Source organism: Lontra canadensis, unplaced genomic scaffold (genome assembly GCF_010015895.1).
Source record: "Lontra canadensis isolate GAN:19392208 unplaced genomic scaffold, GSC_riverotter_1.0 scaffold105, whole genome shotgun sequence".
Taxonomy (NCBI): domain Eukaryota; kingdom Metazoa; phylum Chordata; class Mammalia; order Carnivora; family Mustelidae; genus Lontra; species Lontra canadensis.
This window is the reverse complement of record NW_022631099.1, coordinates 2,883,522-2,898,169: the sequence shown is the minus strand read 5'-3', so window position 1 is coordinate 2,898,169 and position 14,648 is coordinate 2,883,522. Positions and strand designations below refer to the sequence as shown.

The window sequence follows — 14,648 nt, the reverse complement described above, 5'->3', positions numbered from 1 at the left end:
GGGGTCCTGGGATTGAGCCCCACATTGGGCTCTCTGCTCAACAGGGAGCCTGCTTCCCTTCCTCTCTCTCTCTGCCTGCCTCTCTGCCTACCTGTGATCTCTGTTGTCAAATAAATAAATAAAAATCTTAAAAAATAAAATAAAATACTAATTAAAAAAAAAAGAAAGACAGTACGACAAGAAGGATTGCTGAGTCCTGAACACGTAGCAAAATAATGCAAAATGTCTTTAGCTGGGTCTCGTTAACACTAGCAAGTTCTGGGACAGCTGCACTTAGAGGGGCAGCAGAAGCGCCGTCTTGCTCAGAAGATGGGGACAAACTACACCAGCCATCTCTTCCATCCCTACCAGATCCTACCTCTCCCTCTTAAAACCCTCCAGTGGCTTCCCACCATCCCTGGAACAAAATTCAAACCCTTTACTGGGGCCCCAGACCCTATATGACATGGCTCTGACCCCTTCTCCAAAATCATCTCCTACACCCCCTACCCCTCAGTCATTCCATTGCAGACCCCTTGGCCTCCTCCCTGTTTCTCAACACACCAAACCTGTTCTCATTTCACAGGCTTCACCCCGATGTCTCCCTTTTCTGGAACACTCACTCTTTCCCCCAGCTCTTCCCATAGCTGCTTCCTTCTAACCATTCAGGTCTCTGCTCAAATGTCACCTCTTAAAAAGAGTTGGTCCCTGACCAACTTAGCTAAATATACGAGGCTTAGCAGGCTATGTGGTCTCTGCTACAACTGCTTAAATCTTCTGTTACAGCATGAAAGCAACCAAAAATGATACCTAAGTGAATGGGCGTGACTGAGTCCCAATAAAACTTTATTTACAAAAGCAGGCAGCAGGCCAGATTGGGCCAATGACTATCCTTTGCCAGCCCCTACTTTAATTTATTATCTTGTGTGATTTCCTTCATTGTGTTTACCACTATCTGAAAGTATATTGTATTTGTACATTGATTTATTGTCTTCCTCTACTCTTCCCCCTAGACTGTTAAACTCCAAGAGCAGGGTCTTGTCATTGTTATTGAACACTGCCGTGGTAACCAGCCTCTAAGATGGCCCTCAACGAGCCCCATTTCCTGATATTCACACATTCTGAGGTCCTCTTCCAAACTGACTAGGACTGGCCTGTGTCATCCGCAGGATACTCTTGACATGAAAGAGTGTGACTTTCAGGGCCAGGTTTAAAAAGGTACCGGGACTCCCATTTTGCCATCTTGGATCACTTCCTCTGAGAAAGCTGGCAGCCATGTTGTAAGGACATCAAGCAGCCTTGTGGCGAAGTCCACACAGAGAGGGGCTGAGGCCTTCTGTCACGGACCAGCCTCGTGGATGAGCCATCTTGACTGTGGACCTTCCAGCCACAATCAAGCCTTCGGGTGACCGGGGCTCTGGCGGACACTCTGACTGCAACCTCATGAGAGACGCTAAGTCAGACTATCCAGCTTGCCCCTCCTGAAGTCCTACCATGCAAAAACTGTGAGATAATACATTTTCTTTAAAATCATGGTAATTTATTATGTAGCCACAGATAAAATACAGTTGCCAGCACATTATCTGAACATACTATGTGCTTAACAAATATTGGCTAATAAATAAGTTTGGTACTTAATACATATTATAGTAGGATACATTATAAAAGTAAACATTTGAAAGATGTGAATGTAATATTATATAAATATATGTTAAAATATAAATTAAATATATAGAAGAAGAACAGCTGAGACTTTCCTAATCCACTAACACCCCTTAGATGAGTTACCTGTACAAAAATTCTTCCAACCTTGAGATCCTGTTTTGGGGGTTCTCAGTTTGCATTTCTAATACTCTCTAATTGATGAGTCTACAATTCTGGGATTTCAGGTTTTGGTTTCACCCAATCCATGATTCCCAAATTTTGTGATTCTGTGATTCTAACATATTATTATTTATTTAACAATATATATTTTGCTCAATGACTCTTCTCTGCAGGCATAGTGCCTGGAGCTAGGGGTTCAGTAGAGAAAAGGTGACCCCATGTTTCTGCCTTCCTGTAGCTCATTTGGCCGATGGGGACACAGGTAAGCCCATGGGCATATGTGATACATTGCATAGTGAGCAGTCATGTGGGGAGGCACAGGAATTGGGGATAGGGAGTGGAAGTGGAGAAAGAGGCACTAACCCAGCCTCCTTGAGAGGGGTGTGAGCAGAAATTCCTTCCCAGAGGAGACAGGAAGAGACAGGAAGAGAGAGGGAGGATTCCAACCAAAGAAGGTGGCACTGGTGCACACCACACTTGGTGATCCAAGTGGAGGGAACAGCAAGTGCAAAGGTCCAGGGGTTAGGAAGAGGGAACGAGTGGATAATATCTGGTAAGATGAGGTCTGTATGAGTTGGTGTAGAGCCGGTGGAGGGGTGTTGGAGAGCAGCAGAGTAGCAAGAGACTATCGCCAGGTGACAGAGGACCTAGTAAATCATGTTAAGGAGTTTGAACTTTATCCTGAGGGCAAAAGGGGAGCCAGTGAAGGGTTTTAAGGCGAAGAGTGGCATAGTGTGCCTAGAGTTTGGAAAGTTGCCTCAGCTGCTGCATGCAAGTTTGGGAAGAAGAGAGACCAGAGAGAAGGCTGGAACAAGACCCCAGGTGAGAGAAGAAGAGACCTAAACAGATGGGAAATGGGCCAAAGAGAGCTGTTTTATCCATGGTGTGGTGAAAGGATGAGGGGTGTGGATTATACTGCTAACCTGTGAGTCTGGGTCTCCTGGACCTCACAACTTCTCTGATTCTTGGATTCTGTGCTCAACACTCCATAATTCTTCATCCCAAGATGCCTGTTGATATCACTTTGCATTGACAATCCCTGACCTCACACTGCCCTACACCCCACCCCCTCTTTTTGAGCCTGTTTTCCTTGTTTGCAAAGTGGGTCACCAAGACCTCCCTTGCAGAGCAGCCAGAAAGTGAGAGCTGGTGCGTGGTGTATCTTTGCACGAAGCAGGCATCTGGTCCAAGGGAGGCATGTTTGCCCTAAGTGCTTGATATACAGCCATTGCCTGGAAGGAAGTGGGTCTTGAGAGAAAAAGAGAGATCAGCATGGAAGAGCAGAGGTAAGGAAAAGCCCTGTTGTTGTCTGCTCCTGGTGACCTGGGTTGCTCTGGCTTCTGGGCTTCTGGCTGGGCATGTGGTTCCCAGATTTGGTTGTTTGCTGGTATACCAGTTGGCTGTAGGCCTCCCCACATCTGTCACCTGCTGGCCCTCCCAGATCTTCCTTCTGGTTCTAAACTCTCCCTGCGGCTGCAGATACCTGCAGGGGGTAGCCAAGCAGGATCTGGTCTTTCCTGGGCAGGTCTGAGCAGGCCAAGCACCATGCAACTTGCTTCCAACCCAGCCTACCCTCAAGGCCATCCCGCAGTATTCCCTTCTTAGGCAACTGTTCCATTGACTCAAGCAAGAGCAGGTCTTTGGAGACAGAAACCTCAATTGTCTCCTCAAAACAAGCACATGGTCTCTGGAACCACACCCAAGGCTAATGTGTGTTCCTGTGTTACAATGTGCTTCTTGTCAGTGGTTCAGCTTTCATTCAGTTTAATCCACAAAACATCAGTTGAACAACACAACTGTGGGCAAACCCCACAGGGCTGGCAGGATCCTTGGAGACTCACTGCTTGCTTGGAGGAGGAAATGGGAAGCCACAGAGCGTTTGGTGATGGGTTGAGCTTAGAGCCCAAAGCCAGAACTCCTGGTCCATCTCTTTGCACACAGTAGGGGTTCCACAAACACCCATGAAATTAAGTTGAATTAGGAGTTTATACATTTCCCAGCTACCATTTGCCTTGACTCTTTCTAGAAGGTGGTAAGAGACTGGAGAGAAAGGTGGCCTCTGGGGAGGTGAGTTGGGTAGTTGGGGTCAGGGGTGGGAGGAAGACCTACTTTTCATTTTATGCCCTTTTGTACCATTTGAGAGTTTTATTTTTACTCAGTGCTCATAGATCAGAGTCAATCAATCAAACAAACAATCATAATTAAATAAACAATGAAGTGAGCCAGGCTCTTTTGTAACTCCGTGCCTTTGTACATGCTGTTCCCGCTGGTGGAAATTCCCTTTCCCGGTCTACCCCACCTGGAAAACTGCACAAGTTACAAGATTGAGCTCAGATGCCCAGTGTCTGGGGCCTGCTGCCACCTCCCTATGACGGTTATCTTCCATTTGCCCACCACCTCCGCATGCCCTCATCTGCCCTGCTCTGTGCCCTGGGAGGCACCCATGCCTCCTGACTCCTCACTGGATCTGGCAGAGGGAGGAGTCAGTGGTAGATTAAAGGGCAGGATGACAAAGAATGAGGTGTTGATGTGACCCGTCACCACCCGATTTTGCCTTCATCTTCACGGGGGCTACATTTCTCTAAGACCTACGCTCTTGCCTTGGCCTTGCTTCTACAGTTCCAGCTCTCCCTGGGAGCACCAACACTGTTCCCTGTCTTGCCCCTTCAAGCTTTGGGGTGATGACAGCTCCCCACTGTTTCTAGTCCCTGGGTGCCTCGATATTCCTTAAAGTTTCCCCAAGCCTGCCCATATACTTCCTTTGTTAAATGTGCTTCAGTTAAGTCATTGGTTCCCTACTTGGAATACTTTTGCCCCTCAGGGGACAGCTGGCAATGTCTGGAGATATTTTTGGCTGTCATTGCTGATGTGGGGGTGCTACTTTTTTTTACCCTTAGTGAGGGGTGGGGGACCAGGAATGCTACTAGAGTGCACAGGACAGCCTCCCACAACCGAAAATTGGCCCAAATATTAATGTTGCTGAGTTGAAAAACCCTGATTTATATCCCTGAGATGCTAACCGCTCCCTCCTGGGAGCCTGGGAGGTCCCAGCTGGGGGTTCTGGACACCGGTGTCCCTCACTGCACTGTGACCCACTCAACCTACTCTTAATGCCAGAGAGATGAAAAGACCCAGTCTTTGTCTTCAAGCCACCCTCTGTACAGTGGGGAGAGAACCAGGGGAGCTGGGTCCCTCACCAGACTCAAGTACTTGAGGGCAAGGTCTCTGTGTCATTCACCACATAGCCCCAGGGGTAGGAGACATTTGCTGATTCAATCAAATAATCCTTCCACAATGTCCTAAAACAGGCTACAGCCGACAAGGGTCTAGACTCAGTGACTAAACAAGACCCAGGGAACCTGGGTGTTTTGTGTTTTTTTTTTCCCCCTGTAACAGAAATTTCAGGGAAACCACAATTGGGCAAATACATACAGAATGAATGAATGATAGTCCTGGAGATATGGGTGGGAGGGTAAGATGGAAAGCAAGAAGGCAAGAAGGTGTCTCATCTCTTAAATGGGTGTCATAGTAGAACCCACCTCCTAGGATTACTGTCAGAATCAAATGAAGGGAAAGCACTTAGTATGTTACTCAGTGCCTGGTGAGCACAAAAGAAACTATCTGTCAGCTTTCTGGAGGAAGTGATGGAGGAGACTCGTCAAGGTGGGGGCTGCCACAAAGAGGGGGCTCCTTTGCATCTCTGGGCATCTGTAAAATGGGCAAAATCTAAGCAAGATTAGTGCTTTGCAGAAACTGTATCATAAGGGATGCTTAAAAGGGGCATGTGATTCAAATACTATTTTCAAAACCAAATCTATAATTTAATAAATTTAATAAATAAATAATATTAATTAATTAATTAATAAAAGTAAAAGGCCCAGTCTGTTAAATTACAGTGAGATATAACTGTCAGGCAGGGTTAAAGTGACCAATTCATCTTTATTTTTTTGCCTGCGACCTTGCCTGTTTTAGCAGTGAAAGTCCTGCGTTCTGAAAATCCCCTCTGTCTCAGGCAGGCTGAGAGGGTGCATCTCCCTAGCAGGTCAGATGATCAGTCTGCCTACGTGATTTTTTAAATAATAAGTAGCTAATGTATATTGAATGTTTATTCTGTGTTAGTTGCTTTTCTAATGACCTTATAAGTATTATCTTATTTAATCTTTATAAGAATGCAGTGAGATAAATATTATTAGCATCCTCTTTGTACAGTGGCACAGAGAGGTTTTGTAATTGCCTGAGGATACACAACCCCCAAGTAATGGAGTCATGATTTGATTCCAGGTTGTCTGGGTCCAGTGTACCCACATTTAGTCATGACCTCTATGAGACCTATGAATATATTTTATATTTTTAAAGATTGCATTTATTTGTTTGACACAGAAAGAGCGAGCATGGAAGAGAGACAGAGAGCCAGCATAAACAGGGGCAGTGGCCGAGGGAGAGAGAGAAGCAGACTCCTCACTGAGCAGAGAACCCGATGTGGGGCTTGATCCCAGGACCCTGGGTTCATGACCTGAGCCAAAGGCAGACGCTTAACCAACTGAGCCACTCAGGAGCCCCCATATGAATATATTTTAAAAAGAAACTTTGAGATGATAATGGTATTAGTAATAGTGATAATGATGATGATGGTGGTAGTAGAAATATCCTTTAAAAACATGTTTTCAAATAATCATAATGATAATACATTTTTTTGAGCCCTTGCATATTCATCCCAAAGTTTAATGCAGCGGAGACAGTTTAGGATTCTAACTTAGGGGCGCCTGGGTGGCTCAGTGGGTTAAAGCCTCTGCCTTCAGCTCAGGTCATGATCTCAGCGTCCGGGATCGAGTCCCACATCGGGCTCTCTGCTCAGCGGGGAACCTGCTTCCTCCTCTCTCTCTGCCTGCCTCTGTGCCTGCTTGTGATCTCTGTCTGTCAAATAAATAAACAAAATCTTAAAAAAAAAAAAAAAAAAAGGATTCTAACTTAGGCTGCCAGAGCTACCTAGCATGAAGACTCAGGAAAAAAAGGGTGCCTCTGCTGGATTGTAGCTGGCGTGGAAGACTCAGATATTTACAAGTAATTCACAAGCAGGGTTTCTGGGGGGAGGGGGGCTGGCTGGCTGCTCGTTCTTCATCGGGGGCCCCTGATATGGTGGTGATAGTGTCCTCTTCGTGAGGATTACTGAGCTGTCCACATAGGCTTTGTGCATTTTTAAAATGCATATTTTAAACATTACATAAAACTTTCGAGGCACACATACACACAGATTGTTACCATTTGGAAATTTGTCTCTGGGTGAAGCAGAAATGCCTTCAGATGTGAAGGAAACCAAATACTGAAACAATTGAATTTGGGGGACTGGCTTCCCTGCAGGAAGTGACCGATGGCTCTTTGATGAAAAGATGCAAATAGAGCGATTGTCAGGTGTGCCCTGATTGGAAGTGGAGGTATTTAATAAAAAAAAAATTTCTATACATTTTATCGACCAGGCTTTCCTGCGAAAAGGGTTTCGTGGCTAACGTTTAAAATGTGAGACCTTAAGGTTCTAAAATTCTGCCTCTGAGAAGCAGGCTTCACACGGCAGGACGGGTTTGGGGGTGATTCACCCGCAGGGTTGGGTGGCAGGGGAGTGCCTGCCCTTGGGGGTGGAGGGACGACCCAGGAGCCACCGCAGCCACCTCTCCAGGGGCGTGTCTCCATTTACAAAGGGCCTTTTCATCTGTAGTCATCTCTTCAGCAAACATCCAAGCACCCACTCTGTGCCAGCTTACAGGGTGTAATGTTCATCCAGTCATCACAAAGACGGAACTACCAGCAGTGGCCGGGACCCTCATGGGTCTCCACCCTGCCTCCCAAACCACCCAAACCCACCCCTTCTCACGGCCCTCCTGGGCCACCCTAGCTGATCTTCACCATCCCCAGCTCTGCAGTTACCACCTCGTTGGTCTCCTTGTCCCACTTGGATCCCTAAATCCCTTCTCCATGCTGTTTTTATAAAATACAAATCAGAAGGCCTCACCCCCGCTCTACCCCTAACTCGAGAGTTATACCCATGACACAAAGTGGTAGCCCACTTACCACAGGCCTCCAATCACCATGGCTTGCTCTCCTTTCTCCCTCTCTCCAGTCGTGCGGGTCCTGCCTCAGGGCCTTTGCTCTGGCCCTTCCCTCTGCCTGGACTCCTCTTCTCCCATATCTTCAATCAGCTGCTGTTTCTCTGATTCAGATGTTGCCACAGATGACACTGTCCCCTCTCTCCCCACCAAGAAACTGGTAATACGGGCCTTTTTGGCTGGATAACGAGTACTGCCTGAATTTTGTACCATGTGTCTATTCAAATAAATTGTTATTTCAAATAAAAACGTCTCCTTGGAGAGGCCTTTCTGGAAAGCAACCTTCCCTGCTTACTTCCTCCTATGGGGCTATAATTTTCCCTTATGAAGTATATAATACAGCCTGTAATTGCTGTGGGTTGTTTTGTTTTGTTTTTAATCTCTTTTTTAGTTTATTGTCTATCTCCCCCTCATGAGGACATGGACTTTGCCTTGTCTTACCTACCACCTACTACAGTCCCGGCACATAGTAGGTGCTCAATAAATATTTATTGACCCAGTGATGAAAAGAAGTTGGTGGGGGGGGGGGCAGGAAGGATGCCTAAGCTGATAATGGAGAGTTACCCTACAAAGCAGGGGGTGGGAGGGTTGGGCATAGCTCCAAGCAGGAGGGAAGAGTTGGCAGTTTGAGGGCTCTGAGAAGATCAGGCTGATGGGACCAGGGACAAGAAAGCCAGGGTGTGAGCCAGGCAAGATTACACCCGTGTTACATATGAGAAATCTGAGGCTCAGAAAGGGCAAGAGACGGACCCGAGTCGCCCAGTAGGCAAGGGTTTGAGTTTAGAATCCAGGTCCCAACTCGAGGTTATGTAGAACCTCATGGTTACCGAGCACGTATATGCACTAGCGTATGAGATGAGTACTATTATTACACTATTATTACATCCTTATTTGAAGAAGAAACTGAAGCACTGAGAGGTTGAGTGACTTGCCCTAGGTCACACAGCTTGGAAGTAGCCAAGCCTCAGGTCTTTCCCTGGCTCCCAAGGCTCCCCTGTTTCCGCCTCCCAATTCCCCCACAGGCCCTGGCCTCACCCAGAGTTCCAGCTGGGACACGGAGGCGCTGTGAGTTTGAACACTGACCCTCTCTGGAGTTTGGGGCAAAGCCAGAAGCTTCTCTGAAAACGTCCAGGGCTTGGATTTCCCTAACTCCAGACAAAAAGAGAGCAGAACTAGCCCTACTTGCAAGGCTGCTGTGAGAAAAAAAGCGATAAAACATAATTATGGGACTCATAAGTGATAAAAATAATTGTAGGGCTCCTGGCAAACAGCCTGGGCTGTAGAGATACTGACTAACGACAGCAGGAATTTATGGCCCGGTGAGCCCAGTCTTTTAGAGGCTGGGGTGATAGGAGCTGGGGTCATGAGTGGGGTCACAGGCAGAAAACTTCCAGCAGCCCCTTCCTATCCTACCAGCCTGGACAGGGATTTGGGGGTTCCCAGATGGCCATGCCCTCCCAGCCCAGTAGGCCACCATTCATCATCCCTTTCGTTGGGTCTTGTGTCTCTTGCCACTTCTTAGAACCTGTAAACTATTTGTGATTTGGTTCATTCGTTAATTCTCAGGGCCCCACAGGAAGGCAGGACACAGATCTGGGTGGTGGAAGTATAGAGCAAGATCCGGGCACAAGGATCCCCCCTCCCCCTAGAGCCAGAGGACCCTTGCTGAGGACCTACCCTGTGCCAGGGGCCTTGCTCTTCTGGTGGACCCGGACCCTGGGGTAGGAGGACATGATAGCTGGAACCTGAGTCCCCAACTCCAAGGACTGTGGTCTCCCCACCACAAAAAAAAAGAGTGGGAGTGGTTTGTCCCTAGAAGTGTTCACAGCTAATTCTGAAAGACAGCAAACACCCTCCTTAAAACCCCTCCTATTATTGTTTTTCTAAAAACAAAACCGACATATCCCCAAAGCTCAAATAACACAGAGAGATTCAAAGTTCAAAACACTGAAATTTTACCACCCAGAGACAGACCACCCTCCCCAGAGGTAGCGCTGAAGTGCTGAAGCCAAAATGTCACGAGCTAGCGGTCAGCTTCGCTCTGCCTCAGTTTCTCCAACCAGCAAAATTGTCCCATGGCAGGCAGCACCTAGCACCCAGGGGTGCGAGGAGAACTGAGCTAACTACTTAGAGAGCACTCAGCACAGCACCGCCACTGTTCCGCTCATGCGCACTACACCTGCTTGCAGAAGACCTAACAAGATATTCTAGGCAGCTTTCCCTGTCTGTGAGCTCGTTTAGGGAAGTAAGGTTTTGATTTAAGGGCGGAGCAGCTCCCACAGGCAGGACCCCTCCCCACGGTGGGTCCACACTTGCGCCCTCTAGAGGCTGTTTATCTTCGGCCTGTATCTGCACCGAGCGCTCTCCGCAGATCCCTAAGGCAATCCGGTGCATAAGTGTTGAAAACTAGGGCTCGTAGACAGCAAGTCACTTACCCGGGGTGACAAAGCTGCGACTTGAGCCTCCTAACATCTGGAGTCCAGAGGCAGAGCTCGAGACTGAGAAACAAGCCCAGAGAAATTCAAGAGGGTTTGGAGTCAGGTGGACGTGACTCTGAATTCCTGTTCTGCTGCTACTGGCTGTGTCACCTTGGGCCAGTGCCTCAAACTTTCTAAGCATCAGTTTTCTCATCTGTAAAATGGGACTGCTGATACCCATCACACAGCATTGCCACAGACCGGATGGCTCCGGTCTGGCTAATAACTGCTGTTTTTGGAACAGTAATGCGTGTGGGGCTCCATGTTAAGTGCTTTCCAGACAGTATTTCATTTAACTAATAAGCATATATTTCATAAGGGCAGGGACTTTGGTTGTTTTGTTCAGTGTATAACTTCAAGGTCTAAAACAGTGCCAGATGTATAGTAGATGCTCAACAAAAATTGTTGAATGAATAAATGAGTCCAATTTCCTCGATATCAGTGACAAAAGGGTTCTGTTACTAGGTATGTGACTTTGAGCAAGTTTCTGTCTCTGAACTTCCATTTTCTCCTGGGCCTAATGGGTACAATGACACTGGCAACATTTATCGAGCACCAACTGTGTGCTGGACCCTATTCTAAATGGTTTATATCTCCCAACAGTAAGTCCCCTTTAAACCTTACAAACCCTTTGAGGTACTATTATTAGCCCATATTAAGGTTGTCACGGGGGAGGCACAGGGAGATTGTCACCAGGTCTCACGAGCAGTAAGAGGTGGAACTGGAATTCAAATCCACTAGGCCTCTGATTCACCTGCAGGGTATACCTGCTTAACACTACTCTCTAGGGCCAAAGACTAACCTTCGCTTCCCCATCAACAGTAGAAGTAGTAAATATATTGAGGTATACTTGTAGAGTGGGATACTAATTAGTCATGAAGAAAGAGTGAATTGCCAATAACTCTAACTACAGGAGTGAATTTCACAATTATGTTGAAAGGGGTCAGTTGTGAAAGACACTGGAGTTGCCAGAAAAAATATGAGATGTTCAGGTGAATTTGAACTTCAGATAAACAGTGAATTTTTTTTAGCACAAATATTTCCCAGGTGAAATTCAAATTCGTATGGCATCCCGGCTTTTTATGTGCTAAAGCTGGAAACCTAAATATCATATATGTATGGCCCCATTTATATGAAGTTCAAAAAGAAGCAAAAGGAATAAATGATGGTAGAAGTTAGGAAAGAAGTTGTGGGCAGTGGGGGTGGGGGGAAAGGTGGCAAGAAAAGTCATATATCTTGATCTGGATGCGGGGTTACCTGTGTATACACACTTGTAACAATTCACCAAGCTGTACCCTTAATATTTGCTCATTTTAAAAGATTTGTGAATTGTGACTCATTAAATGTTTAAAAATTCTAAGGAACAATACACTCTATAAAATCCTAAGTAAACAGTATTTGACGGGGTACTCTAAAGGATAAAATGAGATAAAGGCTGCGGGTCCCTTAGCACCTTTGAGGAGCTCATAGTAAGAACTCAATAAATGTAACCACAGATTCATATTATTATCATCGTCACTCCCTTTTGTGATTTTCTCTATCGCAGGTTGATGGAGCGCCCTCCAGTGTTTACATTTTGTCATAACACCTCAGTTACCACCCTTGAGCCAAGCTTGGAGTCTCGCTGCTTGAAAGTGCAGTGCTTTTCCTTTTCTTTCGCTCCAGGACACAGAAGAAAGTGCCCAAATCCACATCGAACTAATGGGTCCCAAGTCCAACTCTAGCCCTGCCGACAGTAGCCCCCTGAAGTTCGTGAGAAGGCAAGCAGAAGGTGAGGAACGGGTCTCTGTGTTTCGCTGTCCCAGCACAATCGCGAACATCTTGTTCCCGGGAGCTCACATGATCTATTTGAATGTAGCATCGGACAGACTACAAAATGCTTTCACATCAACAAGAATCCCAGCTAGCTTTCAGGGAGTGCTTCGTGCTGTGTCACACACCAGGCGAAGAGCTATGTGTCCGTCCCCCCCCCCCCCTTTTAATCCTTACCTGGGAGGTATATCTTGTTTGTAGCCTGCTTTCTGCCACCCACCCCTCCCCAAGAGTATGCTTTGGGCATCCTTCCATGTCAATAAATATAGCTGGGGCGGTAAGTACTTGATTCAAAGGCTGAGAAACTTAAACAGTCAGCAGCCACTGCCCAGGTGAAGATCAGTAATAGTTAACATTTATTGAGTGCTTTATTACACACCAGGCGCTATGCTAATTGGTTAACTCGAACTATCTCTCATTTGATCCTGGAGGCAATCTCGAGGTAGCTTCTATTATTATTCAGATGAGGAATCTGAAGCTCCAAGAAGTAAAGGAGCCATTGGAGGTCAGACAGGTGGACAGCGGGTGTAAATGGCAGAGCTGGGGTTCAAACCCAGGTGGGTCTGATACTGGTCCTGGGCTCTTCACTGGCACATTTGAAGGACAGTATGGGGGAGACTGCAAGGGAAGTTCCCCAAGTGGAGCAAGGAGCCACTGACAAAAATCCCAAAGGCAGGTAGAAGGGCATTGTGGACCCAAGGCCATGGGAGCGGCAATTTCTGAAAAGCCATAGTTTACCATGGAGGGGATGGAAGTCTTCCTGGAAGTGGTGCCGTTTGGGCTGATTATATATCTCCAGCCCAGAAAGGGGGGCTTTTAATAATTCACCAGCTTCCGAGTGGTTTCACATCAGACTTACATGGCTTCAAAGACTAATTGCGCCACTCTCCAGTTTAAAAACAAACAAACAAAAACCAGCATTATTGAGACATACTTGATGTACAATGAACAATTCTTACTTAAACTGCGTAATTTTATTTGCTTTGACATATGTGCATACCCATGAACCCATCACCACAATCAAGAGGATGAACGTCTCCATCACCCCAGAAGTTTCCTGGTAGCCTGGTGTAAGCCATCTCCTCCTTATCACACCCACTCCCATCCCCAAGCCACCACAGTCGCCGTGGAATACTTTTCTCTTCACTATAGATTATGTTAACATTTCTGGAACTTTATAGAAATGAAATCGTACAAGATGGACCCTTTTTGTTTGGTTTCACCACTAGCCATAATTATTCTGAGATTTACCCATGTTGTTGCACGTATCAATAGTTTGTTCCTTTTTATTGCTCTTTTTACTTATTATATGTATATTGGTTCATTTATCACACTCCCCTGGGGATGGACATTGTTTTCCCCAGTTGGGGATCATCATAAATACAGCTGCTAAGAACATTCTTGCGCATGTCTCCAAGTGGATAGACACTCTTGTTACCCGAGGGCAAGTGCCGAGGAATGGCTCTGCTGAGTCATGTAAGTGTATGTTTAACTCTTTCAAAAGCCACTGGAAACCATTCTCCAAACTAGTTGTGCTATCTTGCATCCCCACCAGCAGTGTACAAAGAGTCCCAGTTGCCAGGGCGAGTCTTTTTCATGTTGGCCATTCCAGGTGGACGCACCAGCGTCTCTTCTCCTGTGGGCCCCACTGGTGGTCCTTTAGCCCTTTTGGATCCCAGTTTTCTCCTGTATAGAGCAGAAGTGACCATAACAGCTTTGAAGGGTAGTGAAGACATAGGGAGCTAGCACACAGGGAACATACAGTATCGGGACAAGCAGATCGCAGGTGTTTCTAAGAGATGAGGGTTAATTCTAACCCATGGTCCGGGGCCTTACCCCAAGACACACCTTCAAAGCAGAGAGTAACAGCTGCCTCCTTCCGTGTGGAGTCAGGGCTCCTAGCCCAGAGGAATAGGAGAGGCAGTGACTGTCACAGGCACAGGGTAGTGGGGGTGGTAATGAGGGGACTGAGTGGTGGGGGGGGGTGAATAGTCCATTCTTATAAAGCCTTGAGGGGAGTGGGTGGTTTTTTTTTTCCTCTATTTTCCACATCGGAAAACTGAGGTGTGGAACACAGCCATTGGCCACTGTCATTCAGCTGTTAAGGGATTGAGCTGGGATTCGAACCTAGGTCTGTCTGTCTGATTTGGGATCTGGGAGACTTGCTAATGGAGTAGCTGGCTCAGGGCTAGCAACATGGCCCCATCGCAGAATGCCTCCCAAGGCTCAGGGTGGTCTTCAGTCGGAATCCCTGGAAACAGAGCCTGAGGCAGGGATGAGGTACATGCAATTTATTGAGGTGGGCACCCATAAGGGAGGGAGGAAAGCAGGATGGGATGGAACCAAGCAGAGATTTGTTCTCAGGTAAAGTCTGGCAAGGGGGTTGGCCTTTTGTACCTCTTATGGGTCATTGGCTGTGAACTACCTGTGGGTGAGGAGGGTAACCTCTTGGGTGAGG

General features: G+C 46.8%; 1 protein-coding gene across 2 annotated transcripts in view; it reads left to right on the top strand.

The window, feature by feature from the left end:
* Positions 1 to 2,513: 2,513 nt before the first annotated feature.
* Positions 2,514 to 14,648, top strand: part of TTPAL (alpha tocopherol transfer protein like) — a 35,134-nt gene continuing 22,999 nt past the window's right edge. Inside the window, exon 1 of one of the 2 annotated variants that reach the window (XM_032838554.1) lies at positions 2,514 to 2,625. The gene's annotated coding sequence lies outside the window, so the exon portion shown is untranslated. Of the gene's footprint in view, positions 2,626 to 13,643; positions 13,667 to 14,648 lie in introns of those variants that run through there. The other variant, XM_032838555.1, reaches the window with a different exon arrangement.